Source organism: Halichoeres trimaculatus, unplaced genomic scaffold (genome assembly GCF_033239565.1).
Source record: "Halichoeres trimaculatus isolate MK-OKI-2021-1 unplaced genomic scaffold, fHalTri1.1 fHalTri1_scaffold_9, whole genome shotgun sequence".
In the NCBI taxonomy this organism is placed as follows: Eukaryota; Metazoa; Chordata; class Actinopteri; order Labriformes; family Labridae; genus Halichoeres; species Halichoeres trimaculatus.
Window position 1 is genome coordinate 22,172,501 of NW_027437188.1, and position 27,229 is coordinate 22,199,729.

General features: G+C 40.5%; 1 long non-coding RNA gene across 1 annotated transcript in view; it reads left to right on the plus strand.

Annotated features, from left to right (window-relative positions):
* The window catches only part of LOC141797405 (uncharacterized), an 85,398-nt gene extending 67,373 nt beyond the window's left edge, over nt 1-18,025 (plus strand). Inside the window, exon 3 of the long non-coding RNA XR_012599067.1 lies at nt 17,901-18,025. This is a non-coding gene — a long non-coding RNA (uncharacterized LOC141797405). The remainder of the gene's footprint in view (nt 1-17,900) is intronic.
* The last annotated feature ends 9,204 nt before the right edge of the window (nt 18,026-27,229 follow it).

Genomic DNA, 27,229 nt, shown 5'->3' on the forward strand with positions numbered 1-27,229 from the left:
TGTCTGTGTGTGTGTCTGTGCGAAAATGTCTGCAGTCATTGTCTCATGTGCTGCGGGGGTGGAGATGGACTGCCATGCAGACAAGACACAAAAAGGATCTAGTTATTCCCAGATTGACTTCCTTTCTTCTGCTCCAGCTTTTCACTCCTTCTGGCTTTGTCCAAATATTTCATAACTCCCCTCATTTTCTTCCTTTCCCCATCGTCCCTCCCTCTCATTCTTCTTTCTCTGTTCCTCATCTACCTCTCTTTCCTCAGCTACAGCTGTCGTGATCCATCTGGCTCGTCAAAACACCAGAATAAGGTCACTGTCACGAACATGGACCTTTCATGTTTCAAACATATACACACACAAACGCACATGCACGCACAGTCTAGCCTCCGTGTCCATTTGGACACTCAGTCATGCATTCCATGACTAAAAACTAACCGAACAGACATGCAGCTACTTATGCCTTCTGGCGTGCATGATGCACACACACTCACACTGTGGCGTGTACCTGTATAGATCAAGGCCATGCATGAAAACACGCTGTAATGAATCAGTTTACACATCAGGAAGACTTGCAAATGGATTTGAAACATGTTCTTAGTATGTTGAGAAATTCAGAATCCTTCTACACTACAAAAACTGAACTGAACTGAACTGAACTGAATTGATCTTTTAAATCTGATGTGTTCTTGAAATTTCATTTGTTATTAAACTGATTTCTTATTTACTCCAACTTATAAGTTTGTGGGTCCTAAAAAGTCAAGAGATTCTTGAATGTGTCTCTCTAAATGTCTTCATCAGACCATAGTCTAAAGCCTCGATTCCACCAAGCCATTCAGTTCAGTTCAGTTCGTCTTGGTACAGCACACATTTTATGGTGTTTCCACTGAGTAATCCCGGGACAGATCCCCAAATAACCGAGACAAGCTGTTCCACTTTTTGGGACCCTTCTGTAGGGGTGCCAGACTAAAGCCATGTTTCCACCAAGCAGTCCGGTTCGGTTCAGTACGGTTTGGCCCGGTTTGGTACAGTTAACCATGATCTTGTTTGCGTTTCCGCAGCAAAACTGTGCCCTCTTGTGGTAGGCGGCGTGTAAGCCGGATGCCACAGCTGTTAAACAATAGCCTGACGCCGTAGCAATGTGACAAAGTTTACCCCGCTAATAAATCCAACAAAGAAGAAAAACGCAACACAGTAAACAAAGAGCATAGATTGAAGACATGCAGCATTTTGTCTTCTCTGTGATTGGAATGTAGCTCTTTGATACAAAGTGCAATCAAGCTTTGTTTCACAGAAGTCTATGTGCCGCCAGGAGAAACGCAGACGCTGCCTGGGCTAAGTGACAATTCCTCCAACCAATCAATTGCCTGCAGTGTTGTAGCTCCACCTTCTGAGAGCGGATCGGTTTAGTCTGGCACACATACGAAAGGGTCCCAAAAAGTGGGGCGACTCGTCTCAGTTATTTGGGGATCTGTCCCGGGATAAGTCAGTGGGAACACCGTAAAATATACACCGTATCGAGACAAACCGAACCAAACCGGATGGTGGAAACATGGCTTAAACCGTTCTGGTGCCGGAAGGTGGAGCTACAACACTGCAGTCCGTTGATTGGTCGAAAGACTTTTCACTTACTGAGCGACAGCAGCTGTATTTCTCCTCGCAGCACGAAGTCTTCTGTGAAACAAAATGAAAAGCCACATGCCAATCTCAAAGAAGGCGAATTGCTGGCTGTCTTCCACCGTTGCTCTTTGTTTACTGTGTCGCATTTTTCTTCTTCATTGGATTTATTAGCAGTGTGTACTGTGTTGTGCTGCTATGGCATCACACTATTATTTAACTGATGCAGCTATCGGCATCCGTCTTACATACCACCGACCATAAGGGGCACACTTGGCTGTGGAAATCCAAACAGGACCAGGCTTAACCTATCCAACCCGTATCAAACTGAACTGTTCTAAACCAAACTGCTTGGTGGAAATGGGGCTATAGTTTTCATGAGTGAACAGATCAACAACCAAAAGTGTAAACATTACACAGACTGAAGCAATCATGTTGTGCTGACTTCAGCTAAAAACTTAAAACCAAACAGCTAAAAGAAACTACGACTCAGTGTTACAAACAGCCACAGAGAAACTATTATTGAAATCTGTTTAGAGATGATGTGGAGGGGTACAAGGCACTTAGGCATTTTTTTTTTTGGGTGCCAGTGGGATTAGAGGCATTAGGATTAGGTTTAATCAAGTGATATGATGATGGGCAGCGGATTTAGAGAGGAAAAAAAACACAAAAGCAGAGGCAGGAGTGCTGCCTCACATCATACCTGAATCCTTCTAAACTCTTTCTCTCACGTTCAATCTCACAAATGCTTTCTCCTTTCTATCTGCTTAGTTGGCACTTCATCCTGCTCCCCTCTCTGCTGGTCTGTGAAATCACAGACACGATAGATCACGCAACCATTTAAGAGGGGATTAAGTAGTTAAAGGTTTTATCCGTGTTTTTTGCCTAATTTTCCTAAATTATTTTCTTTTCGGGCTGAGGAGTGCGTGAGAGCTTCTGGAGTGAGTATGTGTGCGTGCGTTCTCCTGAAAAAAAAAAAAATTCACAGCTGTGCTCATGTCTTTGCGTGTCAGAACCAGAATGTTTGTATGAGCTTTTGTCACTTTATGGGAGTGTGTGTGTATGTGTGTGTTTGTGAGGGAAAGAAGGAGCTTTTGGACCTTTTTATTTGTTGTTGTTGTTGATATTTTCCCCCCTTCTGGTTTTTGTGTTTCTGGTGTGTGCATGATTATGCCTGGGTGCCTGTACGCCCATAGTTGTGTATATACGTGTGCACTTGTGTTTGTGCGAGTGATCGAGACAGCGCTTCGTGACTGTGGCTTTGTTGATTTTTGCGACGATAAAGACCCCCTGCCGTGCTCAGTGTAGCGAGAGCCAACACTGAGATTCCACTCATCTGGACCCCATGGCGCACCACACATCACATGATAAGTGTGTGCGTGTGTGATGTTTTATGAGGCAGCGCACGGGTGAAAGATGTGAGCATGTGTGCTGATGTTTGTGCCTGTGTGTAAGTAACATGACCGGTGCCCTTTGAGCACAGCTTTGTGAATGAATTTTGTTTTTTTTTGTCTGTTTATCTGGGCATGTCTGCGTGTGATCTGGGTGTGTGCAGAGGAGGGGAAAGGGAGGGGTAGCAGCGGTCACAAGGGATAGAGGGAAGTGAGGGCATGGGGGCGGAGGCGTGCGAGTGGAGGGGGAAACAGAGGGGGGTAGACAGATCAGGGGCATACTGTACTGTGGAGTGGATGAATCAACGTGTGTGAGATGGCCAGTGTCTGGGTTGTGTGTGTTCGCATGGAAGAGTAGTACAGAGGATTCTGCGGTCACTCACTTACACATAATTTCAGATCTGTGCATTCAGTCAGTAAACACTGCAATGAAGGTGTAAAGAAAATCCTGTAAAAAAAACAGTGTTTTTAGAAAGCTAAATTTAGTATCATAACAATGTGAAGGCTGGGGTTTATAATAATCAAGGGTTGCATGCTTACTGGCTTACTGGCTGTCCTGCCGTTTGTGCATCTTCTCTCCTCGTGCCTTCTCTTCCTATCTGCATGGCCGCCTACCTTAGTTGCTCCTTTGCGTGGAAACCAGGAAAGGGCAGTGGCAGGGAAAGAATCACCTATGGCTGCCTCGACCGGCACTTGGCCATGCATCAAATCACATCCAAACACAAAGTAAGGCACAGCACGGCATGGAGGAGGACGGCACGGCAAGAGATGGTACTGCTTCTACAAACGTTACTCAGGGAGCAGGCAGGGGACTGTGTGTGAGTTTGGTGAGGAGACTTTACCAAACATTCTACTTTACTGTTTTTATTAAACTTTTCACTCTCAATATTCCAAACCTGATGCCAGTTGCAGACTTAAAGCATTATTTGACTTTGAAGGGTTGATTCATCCAGTTTTCTTTATTTAAAGATATTGAGCATTTGGTACAGAAGCCTCATAAAACCTGCATGAGACCAAAAATATTGCATCAGTCATTTGAAAATGCACCTGTTATCCTTATGAAGCTGGTGTATTCAGGAGGGAATGAACTATCCTTTCAAACTGCTACAAAAAATTTTTGATAATTCTTTTCAGGTTTAACTCTAAAGCCTGTGTTCAGAAAAGGCTACTGTCTTGTTTGCTCTTTGTAAAGGTTTGCCGAATTCTTTAAGAGCATGAAACAGACGGGGTATTGTTTGCTACTTTATTTGATTTTATTAACATTATTGTTTTTTACATATGTAAATCACTTTGTGTCACTATTGTATCATGTATGAAAAGTGATCCACAAATAAAGCATAATTATCTGGTGCATGCTGTAACAACTGTCTGCATTTTTTTAAATGTTATTTATGTACTTATTCATTTATTGACAGGTATTAGCTTTCTTCTTTTTTTTTTTTTTCTGTTTTTTTTTTTTTTTTTTTTTTTTTTTTTACTTTTCACTGATTTTAAGTTATTCCATTTTTTTTGTCTTGATTTTATTCTCTTCAAAATCATTTTATTTTCTTCCTTGCTTTAGTCTTGGAAAAATCAACTGTTTTTTTTGTTTGTTTTTTTTCCATCCGAAGCACTTCGGTGGTGGATTTAGTTGAAATTTTAAACACAAAAAATATCTTGTTTGTGACTTTTTTTTTCTTTTTTTTAATAGCAAACTTTATGTATAACTTTGTCAGAAAACGGTTCATAGTAAGGTGTTAACAATTTGTTTCAATGGATTTTTTTGGCTTTCAGTGCAAAACTTTGTTATGAAGAATTATGGAAGGAAACTAAGCCCCATCAATGGCTCAAGAAAGTGTTGAACATTTATGAGAAACAGCTCCATTATTTTAAAAAGTGTTGTTTATTTTTCAAGTTTTGATAATTTTGCTCATATTAAACGCTTCTGGGAAAACTAACACTTGAGTATTGCTGTCTTTAAAACAACAAGAGATGCTGTAAACAAGCTAATGTCAGGAGTAGCACATATTTTTTTAAAATAGCAACAATGAAATTGTGATAATATGTTCTGTAAAGCGACCTTGTTCTCTTTAAAAAATCAGTTTAGATGTCTTTTATGGTGCAGTCTGGTTTGGTTCATCTCCTCATTGTTAACTTCATAGCTTCCAATACAGTTTACAGTAAACCAACAAAACAAGAGACAGACTGTATTATGAATTATTGACAGTTTCTCCCCGTCTCTGTCAGGACCCTGGTTTGAAAGACAGACAGAGCGCAGACATGAAAGGTGAAGGCAGGACAGCAGGTCAACCAGTGTAAAAAGAAGCATGAGAGCAAAGAGGGAGCATAGTCTGTTACATTAATGAGAGTTAGCAGACAACACATGTGCTTCCGTTAGCCCCACTAGACCACGCATCACAACCCACAGCTCGGCACGACATGGCACAGCACGGCACAGCACATAAGCCAGAAGAGGCCATGGGAGGTAACACTGGCTGTAATATGCGAGTGCGTGTCTGCCTGCTTGTCAATCTGAGCTCGCTCGGTCTTTTATTGCTGTTCACTTTGTCTGTGGACACGGACCTTCTAAACATGTCTGCTGCTTTCGACGTCTTTGTTCATGGTTCAAACCAGGTGGAATGACATTCTGTCTGACTGGATGACAGCCGGTGAAGCGAGGTTTAATGCGACCTCATTTAACCTCCTTGAGCAAGAGAAAACAAGCGCTGTCGCCTGCAGTGTTTAACTCCTTGCTGGATCTAAGAGTTTTATGCAAAGAAGCTTCTGACACTTGTGAATGAGTAAAACAGAGAAGTAATAATTCAACCTGACCACAAGTGTAACTGTGAGCTGCTGGAGGAGGGCAAACCGATAGCTCATTACCTGGTAGTACCAAATACTTGATTCTGATTGGTCAGAAACTTAGACCAACAGTGATTATTTCTCAAACGCAAAGGCAAAACTACTAGGGACAAGGTAAACACACATCAGAGACAAATATATATTACTATAGAAATTAGAAAAAAAAAATAGCGTCATTATTTTCAATTGTGAATATGCTTAGGTGTTAAAGAAGTAATCATTATTAGTAATGGGTACCAAATTAGGTACCACTTCATGTAAAATAAAATGGTACCATGTTTCCGGTAACCTAAGTGCAAACTTTTGACTGTGAGGGAGTAGAAGATTAGGCAATTTTTCATGCTGGAAATGAACACAGCATTGCAAGGTTGTATATAGAATAAATATTTCAAAGATGCTATGAGGAGGACCTGTTTTGCACTCCCTCACCACCTCCGCACACTGTCGTAAGTTATTTTAAGCGAAGTAGGTGTTTGTTTTGGAATTAGATGAAGATGGTATAGTAAAAATAATTTCTTTGTTCAAGACAACTTTTTACTGGATACAACGCGCTGAAGTAAGGTATTTATCAGTACAGTTATGTAGTGCTACAGTTTGAGCCATGAAATCAAACAGACGTTGTATATATTCTGCTATCGGCAGCGAAGTGCTTTGACGTAACAGTAGGCTAACGTGACAACAAGTAAAGACTGTCAATTTTTAAGTAGTTTAGTGGTCATTTTTATTTAGCGCAGCTGGCAGTCTGGTGTGCTAAGACTTGACTGTAATGTGTAACGTTAGTAAATCCTGGTTAGCTAAATCCTGCCAGTCATCTATCAAGCAGAGCTAACGTAACCTCACTCTTCATTTTATTGATAGACTCTTAAGTTTAGGCTAACAAGCCTTTAGCTCAGGCTGTATCACTCTTCTGTTGAGCTTTCTTCTGCTCTTCTGTCCTTTCTCTGTCCGACAGTTAAGCTCCTATGTCCACCATCACTACAAAATTAGGCACAGAAACTGTTTTTACAGAAAAAAAACACAGATCTCAGTTTTTATCTCATGTCACCACTCAACTTTGTCAGCCGACGTGATGTTGTCATAGAGACCTAGACGTGTCGTAAATCAACCCCGTTGTGTTTGACCCAATTGGGAAGCTAGGAAGTAGCAATTTAAAAAAAAACGTAACTAGCAATATTGGCACTGATAATCTCATTTTAAAGTGTGGATTACAATCAGGCATATATCTAGAAGAGAGCCTTTTTCAAGATCACTTTCAAACACCTCGCAGCCCCTTTAAATTGAAAAACTTAGAGATTTTATTATTAACAAAATATTCTTCTTAGCACATGAACACACATAAAAGTGCTGAAAACAGGTATAGTCGAATACTGATACCAATTGCCAGGTACCGGGCATCGGACCGTATCACTTCAAATGCGAAAGGTACCCATCCCCAATCATCATAATAAAAAAGTGATGCATTAAATTGTTACATGGTAGTATCATTATATAATACCAATCCATTGTCCATAAATAATATCTCAACACACTTTGTAAAGGTGCAGTTGAAGCCACTCAACAATAATTTCAAGTTTTCATAAAGCCATTCATTTTTGTAAATATGTCAAGTTGCCAATTTCTCATCTGGCATTCTCAGACCCACGAGCCAGCTCATATTCATTTCTGCTGGCTCCTGTCTTTCAAAACAATTTCCTGAACATCTCAGATACTCCAGACCAATAATAGAGTCTAAAAGGTGGCGTCATGGGAGAATTGTTGGCCCGTTAGAGGTAGCTAAGACTGCCTGCCTCTTTTCAGTGAAACTACATTCCACAATGTTCACTCAACCATTCACCAAGCTGAACTGGTCTGCCAAGCTAGTCTATTTTGGATACAATCACTGTAAAAAAAAAACCCTCCTTTAAATTTCTCTCAGATATGAGGGAAAATATTGGCTAAATGAGAATACCTCTGCTTGATGTTTGAGACTTCAGATGCTTGTTGAACAATTCACAACAGGATGGGCGTAGTTACACAAACCGTCACATTGTGTGTGGCGTCTTTTGTATTTTGGGCTGAGTGTCTGAACATTTGGATTCAAAAACAACTGCCACATTAAAGCAGCTGTGACCCTGCAGTGACCCCTGGATTAACATGCATTATTGTCACTTTGTACTTCCAGGCTCCAGACAACACCCGTGACAATATTGCACAGTAATCCCCCCGCTGTCCCCCGGTCATTACTGCAGATCAGCATTCACCTGATGAAACCTCCCCCTCTCCTTCTCTCTTTCGCTTAATCTGTCTCTGCCTCAGATTTAAGACAACAGACTGGAAAAGGATAGGAAAGGTGGAGAAAATGATGACGATGAGGGAGGAGAAAAGCGAGGGTATAGCCTGACATACCGTAATTTGAGTAAGGAGACAACACACATGCTGGAGTTATCCCTCTACCTCCTGAGGTCTTATTGAAAAAGAAGGATTTAGACAAAAGAGGAGGGAGTGTGTCTGCTTTAAAATGATCCATTATTCAAAGAAGGAGGATTGCGGGACTGAGAGAGGAAAGAGAGAGACGGACTGAAAGTGAAGAGAAATGGAGAAATGTGTTGCACGGTGTAGCTCGCTGGGACATGATGCTTGTCTCTTTTTCTCTGGAAGAATGGCATGCTCATATTAAAAATGAATGGATAAAGGAAAGGAGAAAGAGAAAAAGCGCAGTTGAGAGCCCTCAGTTGGACTGCCAAAAGTCAGAAGCACAGGGAGACACGATAGAGGCTAAGAATTTGATTGACACCTTCACTTTGAACAAAAGTCGTTTTCACATATTCGCTCCCAACTCCTTTTCAGGAGTGAAGAAAAGTTCAGGACAGCCTGCCCCTGAAAACTTCCAAAGATGTTATTCACACATGTCCCTTACAGTGGAGACTTTTCTTTGTTGGACATGAGTCTATAGGAGGCAGGACATGATGTAAGAAGGGTGCTGCAGTAGTTACAATGTTGTCTTTACAAGGTATCCAAAATTGTTTCTGTTAAGAAATCTTGTACAATGCTGACAATTTCTGCCATTACACTAATCTTGAATATTTTTACAGAATCAACAAGAAAAGTAGAAAAAAAGTAAAGACAGAAGATTGCAATCTGCAGGCTCATATCGAGCATCTTGCACCAGCATTTGCGTGAGACGTGAACACCATCAACTTCTATTCCAAATTTTGGGGTTTGCGTAAAAAAATCAAGGCAAAGTCTATGCAAGAAATTATGTTACTTTGTATTTAAAACAGGAATATTTCCTTGACTTCTGTGAATATATAAAAGAGTTCATGAAATGAATACAGTTTTAGAGTAAGACACATCAGCAGAAAGAATCAGCTCTTGAGCAGAAATCAGACTTGTCATACACTGATGCCCTGCTGTCGCTGAAATATTGATTTGTTCTTAGAAATGAAATAAATCTCTTTTATGAAGAAAAAGATCAAAGATTTACTCATGAATGCCTGCTTGACTGAGTCAAGTGGAGAAAAACTGCTTTGAAAGTTCAAGAAAATTTGTTTAGCACCTTCTTTTACACACTCAGTCTATTTTTACAGGGTTATAAGACAGTCCAAGTTTGCAGGCAGGTTGTTGCTAAAGGTATCAGCAAGGACTCACAAAATGACTGCTCTCAAGCAGTCAAAACCAAAACAAGGAAAGCCATAGTTTTCAGTTGAATGCACTGTATTATTTTTGTCTAAAACCTTTTGAAAGTCAGTTAAAACATCAACCAAAAAAGTAGGACGAATTCAATTCAATTCTGCTCATCTGACTGGCCGTGTCAAAATGCAACTTCCCCAGCTTGTCACATCAAATGCCAAATCCTCAACACGATCACCAAGACCATGCACTAGGGATGCACCAATAACAATCCTGGGTATCAGTGGATCAGTGCCCCTCAAAGCTGGATCGTATCAGTGGGAAAGGGGCCCATTCATGGCACTGATCCAGGCAACCAGCTCTGTGCCTGTTTTTGAAGGGCACTCTTGGCTACTCAATTTGAAATGTTACCTCTGATGCACTTTCTTTTTTCTGCTGCGTTACCAGTCTACAAGGTAAAACAGTTTACAGTTAAATAGAATTTCTGTACGTCCTGAAGCATTGATTTTACCAAAATGCTGCTAAACATTTTAATATTTTATGGATTAAATAAATATTAACTTCAGTAATTCCATCCACCCATTTTTTTGCTTTTTACCCAAAACATTACCAGTCTTATCCTGCATTAGGGCATGCAGGTTATGATTTAACGCTGGTATCTGATTGGTATCGGCTGATACCCAAAGCCCAGGTATCGATATCAGTATCAGAAAAGCTGGATTGGTGCATCCCTACCAAGCACCACATCTTTGAGGACAGAGCCTTCACCATCACCACTCCAACTCCCAGAAACCATTGCCATCATAGAAACCCAAAGTCTGACTCAATTCTCTTGTTTCAAAATCCAGCCGACGACACACGACTCTTACTCCCTCCTTATCCCTGATCTGCCTTTCTGTATCAAATTCACATTTTTGTAATTGATGGCAGTTTTTGTTTGTATTTGTTTGTTTTGCACACAATGTCAAACCTTTTGTGGTGACAAGTTAGGTCTTGTGCTTCTTGTGTCTGTCCTATCAGCATATATGATGTGGCAACAGTTGGGGCTTACATCAAACTGATAACAAGAAATCCAATAATTAGTTTGAGGTTGTGTTATGGCTCTTCATGTGTTTAGATGGATATGGATACCATCAATCTGTCTCTAATGTATTAATCATTGAGTGTGTAAAAAAACAGTTAATACCAGAGTCTGATGCTTAGTTATTTTTGCTGGAATAAAAATAGACTTTCCTTTGTTGCATTAATATTTAAGAGCCTCCAATTACACAATGTAGCAGTGTCAGCTCACCAAAACTAAAGGGTATGTTTCTGTTGCATGCTACAGTCATCCTTCCCCAGCACCCACACAGCTGTCTGTCCACAAAGGCTGCATGACAACTAGGATTTCACTTGCACTTAACTGTAACCCAATGCTGTTTTTACTTTGCAAGTCTATTTTCTACTATTTTACCACGTAACTGCAGTGATTAAGTGTCAGGCTCTGAGCGCTGCCAAAATGTGGGTGATCTGCACTCGGTCCTGTGCCTGAACACATCCTGCGTAGACACAGACAAAGGCCCGGAGCTGCTGCTGCTGCTGCCGCCTCACAAACATTCTGCCTTCTCTGTAGACATTATGTAATCTCAATTCAAAAATTAAGCCTTTAAAGTTAAAAAGGATGAAGGAGAGGGCTGAATGTATTTGGGTGCTTGCATGTGCTGCTTTGTGTGTGTGTGCGCCTTCCTTTTAGTCCTTCTGGTGTTATTCTCTCCACTGATCCTCTCAGAAGAAAACAAAACCCAAAGTCTTGTGCTTATCTTTCAGGCGCACACAGCGGGATTCTCTCTCCTTTGCTCTCTGCTCTGTCTCTAATTATCTCCAGAGTGAACGTCCTGTCCTGTTACATTGTGTTTTGGAGCTCTTCATAGACACCAACATTAGAGAAGTTAACAGGGAGTAGTGTCCCTCGTGCTTTCCTTGCGTCTCCCTCTCTCTGTCTCTCTCTGCAGTTCTCCCTCTTTTCGAGTTGAACGTCTTGTCCTGTTACACAGTGTGTTTGAGCAGCGGAAAGACTGTGACACTTGAGAAGTGAAAAGGTAGTATCAGCACCTCATGGAGAACAAGAGGTGCTCAGCTGCTGTGTTAAGGGGCTGTGGTGTACTCAGCTTGGTGATGCACTAAAAACAACGAGTCTGTCAGCTACATTTGAACAAGAGCACCACACGAGGACACGGGGACCAGATCTTAAAAGTTAGAGTGTCATACTGACAACTTATGCTAAGTTCTGCCAAGTAGGGTAAGAGTGACAGAGCTTTGTTCTGGGATTTGTTGGAGGAAATAGACAAAGGCTTTCTGTGTGCTCAGAATGACAACAGTGATGTGTTCACTTTGGCTGGTGGCTCCAAAAATACAAACCTCTTTTTTTTTTTTTTTTTTTAGGTCACATACTAGCACATTTCTCAGCAGAGTACTAAACTCACGTCTCTAAATTATAAACTCCTGACCAATCTTTGACCTTTTGAATATCTTTCAGATAAACGGATGCTTTAATCAAACCAGACTTCTTGGATCATGCTCGATCTTCTTACAGGTACCCGTAGCAACCCACCAACTCAGCCCCTGGTGAGGATTTTTTAATGCAGGGCTATTTTTGGTCTGGCCACCTGCTACAAGGAGCAGGTTTCAAGTGCTTTTTCATTTCAAGACCATCAGTAAGTAATGTGCTAATGTGTCCTTGAAAAAGGAGAACAGGAACTGAACTGAAGTGAGATTTTACTGACATTAAACTGAAAAGAAGCACACACCCTCAGCATATATAAATGTCAATATAATTATAAATATAAATGCAAATGTACAAACATTTCTCTTTTTGTATTAAAACAATTTCATTTTGAAGAAGTTAAAGTTCTGCCTGAGAAAGTTTTCATGTCTAGTTTAAAGGGGTAAAAATTCCCATAAAACCTCAGATGAGACACATTCACGGGAACAGAACAATGTCATATTTTAACACATGAAAAGTCATTAAAGGTAGGGTCTTGTTAGTGCTTGTTAGTAAACAGAAATTCTGACAGGGCTCCTCCTCCTTGGCTCAGTGCCAGCAGCAGCGCACACCCCCAGCCTCCAACTGTTACTATATGAACAAATTGGCCCAATCCCAACATCCACTCTCACTAATTTTGAGGCGTGTCCCTGGGAAGTTCGTGAGGGTTTAAAGCTGGCCCACAGTAAAACTTGTTAAATGTGTGAGGGCCCTTGCGCTGACTTTCTGATTTCTGAACGAACCCTTTCCATAAGTCGGCATATTTGCAGACTTACTGTGAAGGAATTACCCACAGCTCGTTGTAATGTGACGTGAAACCATAGAAACACAGGGTTACCGGGTGAAGCCCACAAACACGGCTGGTTATGACACTCCATAAATATAAGTTTGCCTGTCTTTAGGAATAAATCTATATAACAGCCTTGATCCTCCTGAGTCTTATATCTTTACATGCTCTGTATATGCACTGTATTTAGTAAATTCAGATTTGTTCTATTTGTAGTTCCTTGGTGGATAAACTGTTTTGACTAATAGGGGCGTACGGGTAAAATGTCAATTACTTCAAACTAAAGCTTGTTGGATAGCAGTTTATACTGTTGCTCAGGTGAGCTAATGGCAAGCAGCCACTTTCCAAGTAATCTCGATGAAGTCCGTAAGGGCTCAGGGTTTAGTGGGGCATTGAGATTCAGCGATTCACCAGCCCAGCAACCACCTGCAGCATCGTGTTTCTATGTGCGAGTGACTAAAGAGCCGTCCAAGTGACTTGGCCTGTTTGTAAAAGCTAGAAAGCTAACTCGCGTCGCTCTTCTTCCCATGCTGCTCTCTAAGAACCCAAAAGCCAGTGAATGTCAAACCAGGCTTCACCCCTAATTAAGTAAAAAGCTTTTTCTGTTGGTGTTTCGTTTCGTTTTGGTTGTGTTTTTCTTACTTTGTGCTACGTCCACTATCGTCCCCACTCAGGATAGCTTCTTCTACTCGCTAATCAGCACGCAAAGTCACCTGCGCACTGGGCGCGCTGTGATTGGCTGATGTAACCATGCTTATTCTCCACCCAGAAATGACCCGATACAACCAAACAGCAACATACAGACAGACACAGACAATGAAAAACTTGTATGGAAGCCCAGAAGTGACTATTGAGCAGGATTATTCCTGTAAAAGTTGACTTTTTTTTTTTTTTTTTTTGAGGAAAATCCTGCAGAATCTACCTTTAACAACACCTGAATTTCTTATGAAACTCAATAGCGTGAAAAAATATGTACTAGTTTTCTTTCCTGTATGAGGTCATTGTTCTTTTTTTCAAGAAACTTAAAAAACAAATTTTCTTAATACATTCAATTCAGACATCATTCAATATCTTGAGATAAGATATTTGTCTGGTCTGTTCAGGTGATTGTGGCTCATATTCTATCCAATAAGAAAACAGTTGCTTTGATTTCATTTGTTGCTGTGTAGAGGTGGGAATATGGCACTAAAGAATGAAACCATTCATAATAATTAGAAAAGGAGCTAGGAAGCTGAGACAACAAAATTAAAATAGTATTGTTGTTGAAAGTAGATAATTAAGTTTGAATTTTGAAACGTTGTAAACATAACTTAATTAAGTACACACTTTGAGCCTTTCAACTATTTTTTTTATTTTTGGAATTGAATCACACAAACAACAAAAGTGTTACTGTCACATCCTGTCTAATATCGTTCTAGTTTAAGTAGGTGTTTACAAGTTTGTGTGTCCCCATGTGTGAGCTGCATCGCAATGTGTGTAAATACACACAATAAACACATCACTGCCACAGAACTTCAGTGCACGGATGTGTGTTTCATTGCACAAATGTGTGTGGGTAGGAAGCACTTTGAGTGTGTGTGTGTGTGTGTGTGTGTGTGTGTGTGTGTGTGTGTGTGTGTGTGTGTGTGTGTGTGTGTGTGTGTGTGTGTGTGTGTGTGTGTGTGTGTGTGTGTGTGTAACCACAGTGCTCTCCTTCTCAGCAGCCCACCATTAAACCTTGGTGCCAGTCCTCTCCCAGCACACCAGGATTAACAGCACTTAAATGGGCCTGTTAGTGCACCTCCTCCTCTCTGCCTCCCACACCGACCGGTGCACATGGTGCTGCCCACAGCTTTGAGCTGCATTGCACATGGCCTCTGTTGTTTTTTGTTCTCCACACGCCCCCAACCACCTAAGCCTCCTCCAATAAATGGTGCTGAAGTGTACTCAGCAGGGGGCTAAGCCAAGAACATCCTCTATTTTACGGACCTATTGGAAACTGAGTGGATGACAGAGGGAGGAAAAAGAAGGAGGGAGGGAGGAAGAGCCTGAGCCTAAACCAGATGGATGAGCTATGATCAAAATGTCAGTCTGGCCCTCCCTCTCTGATCCTTGTTTCTCTCTCATGCTTTTGGTCTGTCTGGCTATCGCATGCCTATTGTGACAAAGCATAAGCAGGGGGACTGAAACAGACACAAACATAGACTGACGAGATGGATGCCTACCACACAAATCAATAAACAAAACAGATTCCTGTTTGTGGATGCAGCAGGCACATGGATCTAAGTGTCTGCAATGTTAATACATTACAGTGTTAAAAGAAGAAATCTTCAGGATACATTTCTTCAGATGGAGAAGGAAAGGCTGTCCTTATGTAATCACCAGGTGCAGTATTCAAAGCCATCTACTAGCCTCAATGGGAAATGCCAGAAATGACTAGAAAGCAACAGTCAGAGCGACTGAGAGGGACAGGAAGAGAGGGCAGAGCAGAGGAAGGGAGCAGTCTCAGTAACGCCTACAAACATCAATTAATTTATTACTTGGACAAAAAAAAAAAAAACCGCTGCCACTACTGGTATGAATGGCACCTTACAAAAACACCAAAAGCAACACTGTTCTGTGGTCAGAGCACTCACCTCACACCTGACTTCACTACAACACAGTCAGACATCGTAAGAGTTGGGCATTACGTCAGTCAGGCTGTTAACAGAAACCTCAATGCCAATGTTAATGCCAGCTTTATTAGCACATCTAACTCAGCCATTTGTCTGCCAAAGTGTTTTAACAGTAGGAAAAGGCAGAAACAATAAAAACTATAAACCTCAAAGGGATGAAAATGATGCAGATAAATTATACTCCTCATCGAATCAATGCTGGTGAGTTAGACAAAGGTTTATGTGGCTTTTTTCCAATGCAGACGCCTTCACATGTAGCCTGACATGCACCTACCAAAAAAATTGTACCGCTAAATGTTTGTCAGCAATTTATTATTTGTGAATAATATGGGACAAATAAGACTTTATTTAATTCTGTGATGAAAGAAATTGCAATGAACAAATCTTTTTTTGTCCTTATGGAGAAAATAATAAGTCAAAAATCTTTGTGGTGGACAGTAAGTCATTCATAACCCATGATTTTTCTCTCACTGTGTGTCTCATCAGTCAAAATACAAACAATGCATTCCTGTTACTGGCGTTTGGTGATCTGTTACACAGATTTATTGAGACTGTCTGTCCAACATGCACCTGCACTGAAGGTGCATTAAGTTACAGTGGAAAAAGTGCAACACAGTCCTTGTATCGTAATCCAAGGCACGTTTTGAAGCTAGTCATTAAAAAACAGGGCAACAGTCTTTCCATTTGACTTGGCATAAGGATCATTCTTCTATGACACTACTTTTATTTGTGTCTAATGACCTTTCCTTTCTTCAGATCAGAAGGGACAGCACAGCAGCGATAGAGGAGAGTCCAGACTAGAATAATCAACCAAGATACTACTTTTATCTGTGTTACCAGAAGGTAATGTTGCAGATTTAGCCTCAACACTTGGAACAGCTGTAATACCAACCTTTGGACTGCTGCATGAATATGTTTACAAAGAAAGTGTCTGACCAAAGTAAAAATGTGTGATGACTAAAACTTTTCTAAAACACTAAAAGGTCAAAAAAGGATTAAACTTGATGAAAATTTCTGGTACATTTTAAAAATAAAATACCAAGAATAAATTTCAAACAGCTTACAGAATTAACACTAATGTAGACAACACTGCCCACCAGTATTTTGGTTTTGGAGTACTGCAGAGTGACATGGACACATCAACACATGAGTGTGTAGTACACACAAACACACCCACAACTAAATATAAACTGTACTTTAGATCCATTGATCATTGTTAAACATATTGATTGGTTGTCACTGTCACCAACAAATAGATTACAAAACAGTTGCTGAACCCTGTTTGACATATAGTCTATTGTTGGATTATCCACCATGATAAACTCAAGGACTGTCTGCATTTGTAGCTAATAATTAAATTCATTGCTTCAATGAACTTCATTCCCATTGGACAAACAACATGTGGATTTCATTAACTGACCAATCACACGCCCAAGTTGACTTTTTAAAGTGTGTGTATATATATATATATATATATATATATATATATATATATATATATATATATATATATATATATATATATATATATATATATATATATATAATTCTTAAAAGTAGGTCAAAATTGCAACATGTGCTTTCGACAACATTTTAATCGCTTTTAACAACAATAATTCACAAACTCAACACATTATGCGTATGTAAAGTTGTCCACTGCCATGGGATCTATTCCACTTGACTTTGAACACAACCATAAAGAAATACCCATTCACTTTGGTCTTTGACTGTTAGAACAAGAGGTTACTCTGTCATTTTTACCCATTGGCAAAAGACTTCCTCATATAATCACTTTAAGTAGTGTTCAGTTCCTTTTTTTCTGAAAGGCTGAAAAAATCCCCTTTCAAAAGCATGGTGTAGTTTGAAAAATATTTTAGTGTCAGGATCATTAATTTCTGTCAAACATGGGCTTTAGTGATAGTAATTTCCTTGGCACTCAGAGATGCTTCATGTGCTTGTCGTTCTAAAGGGACAAACACGAGACAGTCCCCTCTAATTTATATTCATACCATATGGCAGATCATATGGGAATATGTAACTGCCACCAAGCACTGACAAGGACATAAAGCGACACGCCATCACTACCATGTTACTTCCCGTGTGCACCTCCTTACAACAGATGGAAGATTAAAGAAGGGAACATTTTCCTGTTTTTTATCAAATCATATGGATTACTGCAGCATATGGAGGGAGTGCAGTGTGGAAACACCCATCAGGGTGGCACAAATATGTTTTCAACACATTCCTATTTGTAGTTTTTGAAAATTAAAAAAAAAAAAAAAACATTTGCTAATGGTATATGTTGTGTCAGCATGGTCTGTCATTTAAATGAAAGGTAACATGTACAGTTTGATCCCACACAGCACGCTGGTCTGTGAGGCTTTGATGTAAATGATAACTTATTGCTTCCCTTAGTGATAAGATAACTGTGACTTTTAGGAAGATGAATTTTCAATCACTTCCTACCTTTTTTTTTTAACTCTCTTCAGGTGGTGGGTGGATTGGCGGACAGTGAAGAACCATCTTCATTTCCTTCTCATCCTCCTCCTCCGCCTCCAAAGATCTGTCCTTGTCTCCAGGAAACAAGTAACAGAATTAGCTACACAGAAAATGGTCCACAGTATGTGTTCAGAAATTGTCTCCTGTGCTGTAATACAAAAAAAGTGCTTCTGAATCTTGTCTTTATGTTAAGGTGTTTTAACAATTTGAACAGTCAAGTCTAAAACGATTAAAATGTTCAAAAATTCCAGCAGCAGTTTTTTTTTAACAATATTTGTGTTTGTTGTTTTGGAAATCTTATTGCTGATCTTGAACTTCACATGATCTCATTAGTGGCAAGCTTTTGTGTTTTCTGTTTCCTTTCTCTGTATCTACCAAATCATTTGATTATAATCCTTTTTTTAATTACAGCATAATGTCCAAGTGTGAGCACAAAAACAAAAGCCCGTCTGCTTCTGATTCCAAAAGTTAATCCCTAAATTTGAAGTTCTTGTGTAAAATGTCTAAGACGCATTGTTCTACCTCATTTTGCCTGAGAAAATTGACTACTCTTCTCAGGCAAAAAAAGGGGGTGGCGCTCTTAAATTGATGAATAGCACGTTGCCTCTGAGGTTAATGTAAGGGCAAATCCCCTAGCGTGATGTGCACCATATTAAACCCATTTGCTGTACACTCAATTCAATAGATTAATCAGTCAAGCTTATGGCATTAAGCTTATAGACTGTAGATTACGGCATTTCACAGCTGAGGGTATTTGGACTTCACAGCTATACATTAACCTGTCTTCCACTGTAGGGCAACACAAAGCTTAACAAGGACTAATTCAAGTTTTGTCTGCTGAAACTAATGATGGCACCAAGTTTTTATGACTTCTTTTATGCATTTTGGTTTTAACTTGTGATGAAAAAGACGGTGTGATTGTACAGCATGTACTCAGTACCATGTGTTCACTGTGTTCTGTTTTTACGATCCCTGCAAACCAGGACAAATTTCAGCTTCTCTGTGTTCTGTGATAGCATCAAGTCATCCATGTGGCCGTGGGTGCAGGAGGTCGTGCAAGAGGAGCTGTAATATAAGCCTCACCCTGCTATGTCTGTCTATGTGTGTGTGAGCACGCTCTTAGGGCATTTATCTATCAGCTCACCATTAGTGCAGGGAAAGAATCACGCTAACCTAACACTTGACCTCTGATTAACTACCTCTGGCAAACTTAGGGCCAGAGGTCTCTCCTATCAGATGGTCCCTGTGCACGGCTGCATGCCAGACTCTAAATGCCCTCACAAGCCATCAGAGGGAAATAGAGTGAGAGGACACGCGGTGAAATATACAGCAAGAAGTGTCCACAGGCACGATGCACACAGACAGACACATATCTGTCAGAAAAGCATTTAAAAGCTCGTGCAAAAGGTGGACAAGTTGGAAAACCACCCAATACAACATTCAAGCAATAGCACATAAACAAGCACATGTGCTCTTTCTGCCTCTTTCTCAGTCACACCAGTGCAGACACACAACCCTCCCCAATCAAAAGGCAAGCTTCATGCTCATGCACGCTAATAGCCTGATTGCCCCCCTACTGTCTTTAGGCTCCACATCTGAAACGCAGCAGAGATCCTCAATCTCCTCCTCACACAACAAGATAAATTAGTAACGCCCTGTGACAGCATTAAGCAGGCCTATCCTTTTAGATGGACCCGGGTAGAAAGGGCTGATTTTGCATGACAACTGTTCCCCCGTGACATTTTGTCCATTTTAGCCCTGATTGAACTATTAATCAGTCTAATGTGAGAGAGGCAAGCTGTTCATAAACTCATCTATTCTGCATGGCTGAATGCTTCAATCGTGAGAGGAAATATACACGAATGTATCAACTCATGAGGGTCCACGGATCAGCACGAGCATAAAGACAGGCACTGAAGGGCAGGAGACATTTAGTAATGAGGAAGGGAGGACCTGAGTTGAGAAACCTCTAATATAAAGCAGATGGAGTTGAAATAATTAGAGTTTATTGATCCACATCCACAATTTTTTAAGTAGAGGTGGAGACTTTTGATTTATTGATAAATAAGGCTTTTCGCTCACAGTCTTTAGAAAATAACAACACTGATGTTTGTGGGGTTGAAAACAAGCAGCTTAGTAATTTCATATCTTTTCAGCATAACCTGAATATCTAAAAGCAAATGCCATTCTAAAGATTCATTTTTCAAAACCAGAAAATACTAACATACAAAGTTGGACATTTTTCCATTAAAACTAAGAATGACCGGTCATCTCTGCCTTATTTCTATTTTCTTCAGTGTGTTCAAGTCCACTCACTCCTCTCTCAGGTTCTAGCCGCCATGTTTTAGATCTGACAAACTGGAGCCCTCAAGAGCTGACATGACTTCTAGTTGCACAACCATAGACTGTATAAAACATGGACGTACCCTCCGTGACGTCACCCGTCTGTTCCTGACACTTGAAATGAAGCCAATATGTGGTTGTAGCCACATTTGTTATGACGCCAGATGTGACTTTCATTTGTAACAGCTACAGGGTGTTCGTCAGTCACGTGACCTGAGCTGTGTCTCTGATTGGACAATCAAACGATCCTAAAAACTTCTAAATCGCAGAGTTAGAAAAAAAACTGGCTCACCATACAGTGTAATAGTGAAATCAGCGGTTTAGACCCAAGCAGCAGGAAGTCAGAAACAACAGTAGAGCCCCAGGTTGATTTTCAAAATAAAACAAAAAACTGATGCCAGATCTTTTTTCTCTTAATGACAAAAACAAATCAGCAGAGCCAGAGAGTCTGGAGTCAACAGGTTAGAGGCTTTCCAGGTCCTTTAATGGCTGATTTAGTAATTAGATGTTTGGAGGCTTCTTTTTGATGCTGCATTCTGAAAATGTAACGGATAAGTGCTGACAAAATAGGGCACATGGAGCCGAGTGTTACATAGGCGGAGATGGACCAAAAAAATTAATCCAGCAGAAGCTGGGGAATGAAAGATGCAACAGTTATTGTTCATGTGCATTTGCTAAGATGGCAGGTCACGGGTACTTTATAATTATAAGCGGGTACACACATACTTATACGTCTGTTTGGTACCTTTAAGTTTAATGGTGTGTAGAACTTTACTTTTATACCAATGTTTAAGGGTTAGTACATGCAATACACTAAAGCCGTTTCCACCAAGCAGTCCGGTTCGGTTTGTCTTGGTACGGCATGCATTTTACAGCATTTCCACTGACTTATCCCTGGACAGATCCCCAAATAACAGAGACGAGCCGTCCCACTTTTTGGGACCCTTTCCAATGGATGCCAGACTGAACCGATCCGCTCTCGGAAGGTGGAGCAACACTGCAGACCGTCGATTGGTCGGAAGAATCATCACTTACCCCGACAGCGACTGCATTTCTAGCACTTTGTATCAGAGAGCTACATGCCAATCACAGAGTGGAAGAAATGCTGCATGTCTTCCATCTGTGCTCTTTGTTTACTGTGTCGGGGTTTTTCCTCGTTGGATTTATTAGCGGGGTAAACTGTATCACACTGCTACGGTGTCAAGCTATTGTTTAACGGCTGAGGCTTTTGGCATCCGGCTTACATGCAGCCTACCATGAGAGGGCAAAGTTTTGCTGTGGGAACGCAAACAGGATCAGGCTTCACTGTAACAAACTGTGCCAAACCGTACTGAACCGAACCAGACTAGTTTTACAATTAGTACTTGCTGCAGCTCAACACACTTTGACATGACAGACTGAAAGAAAGAAAGAAAGAAAGAAAGAAAGAAAGAAAGAAAGAAAGAAAGAAAGAAAGAAAGAAACTATCCTTAGAAATGTCCATAGGCTAATGACCTAAATTGTAGTTAAGTTAATGCATGTGAGAGATTAACTATCATCAGGTCTTTGCTGCATTGGATAATGTGGATTAGGGATTGAGTCCAGACAAGCAAACAAACAAACATACAATAAAAAAACTCATGACAAATAAAGTAGTCAAACTGTCTTCAATCTCTGACACAGATCTCATAAACAAACGTCTGTGGTTAACGATGTAAACAAATCAGTGCCCTCACATATTCCAATAGGTACCATCAAGTTTCTCATTTTAGCGCAGGAACTTTTTTCTTACCATCAAAATAAATGCTTTCTTTTACAAAACAGAGAGTTTATGTCCGTTTCTGCATTTAATGTATTGCAAAACTTATCAAAAGCAACAAAGCTGATCCAGACAATACAAAAGCTCTTGCTTGAAGAGCAGACCAATTCTGCAGAGAAAAGTCAAACTAATTGAGGCCAGTGTTCACCCAGTAATACTCGTCATTATATTTGTATACTTCAGCAGCAAGAATCCTGTTAAACATTATGGGAAAAAAACTTTGAAATATTTCTGTAAAAAAAATTATTTGGATTCAAATTTCAAAGAAGAAGCCTTTGAGTCACATAAGCCCAGCCCTGCCTGCTTGCATGCATAGGTCACACTCTGTGCTCTGTTTGGGTTTGTGTGCATTCAATTCAATGCATCAGAAGTAATGTGAAATAACGGCCAGACATTCCCGCTGGGGCTTTTACAAGACCAATTTTTTCATGGTAATATATGGTTTACAAATGACTTCAGACGGACTCTTTATGCGATATTATTGCCCTCATTTCTCTGTGGCTGACCAGACCAAACCCGTGTCTTAGTCTGGACCAGAGTGAGCCAGCCTAATACAGAGCGAGGGAGAGAAAGATCTTTGCAAGGATTTCATTTGCAATGCATGTCGTGCTATTTCTGGACCCGTCAATGAATCGTGCAGACACAGCCGCTGTGATGCAAATTGCACTCGCCCACTCAAGTCTAGCCTACCTTCCGTGCTTGTTTATCTGCCTCCAAAGCAGAAAAAAAATTGGTGAACGTGACAAGAGAGGAAAAAAATGTTGTTACTCAGGCAGAGACAATAATCAAACCTCCCACCCGACTGTGCCAAAGAGGGGAGAGGAAAGCAAAGCCCTCTCTCTGAACCCCCCACTCTTCTCCCCCTCCTTCTCTTTCTGTCTCACTACCCTCACTGAAACGGTCATAACCTCAAATACCCCTATGGCAAGGGCATAAGATGAGGGATTTGGCGCATACTTTTAAAGCAGCATCTGTTACAAAGCAGTTAATGAAACCATTATGGATCAATTTCATCAGTTTTTTTCCCTTTCAATCAATCCAAGAGTAGAAAAATAACTTTTCTATTTTTCTTTAAAGTCAATCCTTTCCTCTACATCAGTTAAGTCTGGTATCACAAACAGGATCTGGTTTCAGCTTTGATTTCTCTGTAATAATAACCATGCTCCTATCTATCCCCTTTCAGCTAGCCTTATCATTGAACCCTAACTTGTTAATAATTGATGAGATCAGGGATTTGGAAAAACAATAATTGAATTGTTTCTCTGACATAATTGTTTGTAGAACCACTAGACTGTATTTTGGACAGTCTCTGTGGCAAAAGCAAATTAACCTAATTTGGGAAGGTGCATCCAGTGTTTTAGGGGCACTGAGCCTGCAGGGACTGGGAGCTTGGCATCTATTGAGTCTGTTTCCGGCACGCTATGCTGTGTGGGCAAGTGTATAATGAAGCATGCTGAGTGTGTGCTTGCGTGCGTGTGTAAGAGAAAGAGAGAGAAAGGAGATGGAGGGGGAGGGGCGACGGGCGAAAGTGTGCGAGTCCGTGTATGTGTCTGTGCGTGCAAGCATGGGTTTAAGAGGCGGAGGAGGGGTGAATATGACCCACTATTCTTTTTTTGGCATGAAATGACTAATATTGTTACGCTTGACATATTTGGACGAGGCTATACAGGACGAATATGATGGGCAACCACGCAGGTTGAACTCCCCAATCTCTGCCTGATATAAACTCCTCACAAAAAAAAAAACTTCTAAAGAAAGAAACACATTATGACTCCAATGAAAGAGGCTGGCACTCAGAGTACATACACAGTGAAATTAAAAGGTCTGCTTTTGTTCTGTGCCATGATATAACTTTTGTGTCATAAGCTCCTCTGCACTCACGCCCTCGGTTAACCCAAACACTTCATTCCACCCACTGCTTTCACTGAGCACGTCAGATGTGAGCTGCTATCCTTGGTATTTCTTAGGTGATGCCAAATGGTCTTTTTGTGCACGCAAGGCTCTCCTGAATAAGCTCCATCTCCTCTGTCTAAATGTTGGTGTTGTCCACCTGTTAGACTACGTCACTGTGTGAAGTCCTCTGATCCACTCACGGAGTCCCTACTTTTCTTCCTTTTTAGAAAGATGTAAGAAACCCTCTCATCTGATTCATAAAACATTGGCATACCACTCATTTGTTGACACGCTCATGACAAGGGATCTGTCATTGGCTCGTGTATCTGGCTTATGCAAACATATGAGGGCAGAGAAGCTCAAAATAAAAAGAATGATACAAAAGTCCTAGTTATTTCTTTAGTCGTCAGTTGAGGATGTAATATAACTAAAAGAAAAACAGATGAATCCTAGCCAACAAACAACAAATACCTTAAACATGTATGTTTTATGTCATAATCCTAAAATCCTCAGTTATCCTGTAATGGACAGTTTATGATCATATACACAAAAACAAACAAGAAGTCACTATGGTGTTTTTTTGTTGTTGTTGTTGTTGTTGTTGTTGTTGTTGTTTTTAAAGGAAATCACTTTAACAGAGAGCTAAGTAATCACATCTTTGGTTTCTAATGTCTGTCAGTACACCCAGTGGTACAAGCAGCGTTCAGAGTTCAAAAACCTGCCATTTCAGAGTCCACTGATCTTTGGTGTTAGAATACCTTAGATATGGCTTCTCTTTTTCTCAAAAGTCTCATGCTGCCTTTGATGGACGTCGTGAAGTAGTGAAGTCATGAAGTATTGAGGTCATGAAGTCAAGTTAATAAATGGTTTGGCATTTAGGTGGTGGCTAAATCAGAGCGGTGTTTCAGGGAGGAGCTAAAGAAAATACAGCAAAGCTAGCTATCGAGGTCAACAATCACCAAAGTTTCTTTTTGCCCCCTATGTGGCTTATGTTGTTCAAACGACGTATTATAAGCTTCGTTATTGCGTATGTTAACTTCTTCAGCTCCTCTAGCCACAGACCCTGATAGTAATATGATACAGTGGTCCCCAACCAGTACCAGTCTGTGGGTCAATTGGCACCGAGTCGCACATACAAAATACTCAACTTACATTATTTCAGTTTGATTTATTTTCTGATTCTGAATAAGTTTTTTTTTTTTTAATGACCGGATTCTCTCCGTCATACTTGTCTATGACTCATTCTTGACGCCAACCCTTGAGCTAGCAAAACAGACAAAAAACAAACATCTTTGGGAAGTTTCTTTAATCAGGGCAAAAGAGCCAGTCAGGAGACAGAAAAAGAGCCAGTCTGTAAAAAAAAAATGTCTGACATTAAACCGGTCTATGGCACAAAAAAAAGGTTGGGGACTGCTGATTTAATGTCTTTACGTGAAAATGGATTCCATGGGCCCAACCACATTTAAGAACGCAATCAGAGATGTGACAACTTGTGCACTCAAAGCTTTCTGAAAAACAAACCAAAACTCTGACTTACAGCATTGTGATAAATAAAGAAAGTGGCGTTCAAATGGTCACTTCTTGTGATCACTGAAAGCATGACCCCACTTGACCCCATATAGGTCCGTCCCACATTTGCCCTAAAATGGTTATACAGTTTTTTTTATTTTTCTGGTACATTTGTTTCCGTGGTTTGTGTATCGTTGCTCTGCATTTGCTATGATGTGGGACATATTTTTAGTCATCGTTGGTCACTGAGGACAGCTTTGTTAAAAAGTTTGTTTGCTGTTGGACTTTAACATCAAACAGTGACCTCTTGCCATCACTTGGAGCCACCAGCGAGTGAAAACAGCTTGTGACAACTTTCAAACTTGAGGACTCACACAGTCAGTTAATTTATGAATCAGATCCTGCTCATGACAGTCAGGTTAAGTATGTGTGCCTGTGTGTCTTCAGCTGGGCTTGTATGTCTCTCTCTGTCTGTTTTTTGTCCTTCAGTCACTTTGTTTCTGTGTCTAATGGTTTCCTGTCCACCTGTCTCCCTCAGCCTGATTCTTTACACGGCTCTCTGCTTGCCTTCCTGCCTATCTCTCTGTCTTTTTGCTTATCTACTGAACTATTAAGTGCGTGTGTGTCCGTGAATGTGTGTGTGTGTGCGCGTGTGTGCTGAATGGATTTGCATGAAAGCCAGTGGGGTGACCCTGCTCTCTCACGCCAAGGCTTCTGTGGAACAAATAGGACTAGTCGGATGTCGTGACAGCACTCACATCAGTTTAAATAAGAGTGCTGTGTTGCAGCCATGTGTGTGTGCGTCTGTGTGAGGGAGAGTGTGTGTTTAAGCAAGCAGCCAGGCACGCATTTAGTCAGAAAAAGCTTTGCGAGGCTTTGTATGTGAGTGTGTGCGCGGGGCTGTGTGTTTCAGCCACTGAGCATGCAATTTCTTGTGAGGTTTGAGGTTTTTGTGAAGAGGGAGCCGGCGATATTAACAGTTTAATGAGCTCTGTGGGGTTCGCACACACTGACACACGAGCCAAACGCTCCACAGAGTTCCTTTGAAAAGGAACAGGTTTGTCCTGTAAGGCCAACCTGCTCTCTGAATAAATGAACGCCGTCACAGGGTTAAACAGAGTTCACTCCATCATACATCACTGCAATATAAATGAGTGCCAAGTACAATTATGAATCATAACACTTCATTATAGTCACGAAGCCTTGGAATTCAAAGGGAATAGTTTTTTGAGGAGGTGCAGTTAGGGACAGCCAGTTGTTAGATCAAATTAATGTGATTATTCATGGCTGTTAACCCAAACAAAGGTTAATTTTATGTTTGTTTCCAAGTCTGCATGCTCCCATTCTTCAGTTTAAGATGATATTAGGTTTTATTCCCTGTTACTTTTAGTAGCTACTGGGGATTTTCCTGAATCCATAAAAACTCGACAGCTCCTGCTTTTGTTTGTAACACAAAATCTTAAGAGGTTTCATGAAAAGATGAGAAAGTTCAAGGAGGCAGAATATCTGAGCAGCAGTTTTCTGCAGGAGACTTGATTTCTTTATTTGTAATAAAACTCTTCAGCTCAGTCAAATGATAATATAACAAAACCAGCACAAGCCATGTTTAGAGACGTTTTTAACACTTTAAAACATTAAAACCTGCATGGAACCAGACACATATGATTAACTACATACACTGATAGTATTTTTCATCAGTTTATCTTTTTATCACAGTAGTTGTTTTGCGACTGTTGGGAAGGTGCCACGCTAAGTGCATTTTGAGAGTTTATGATA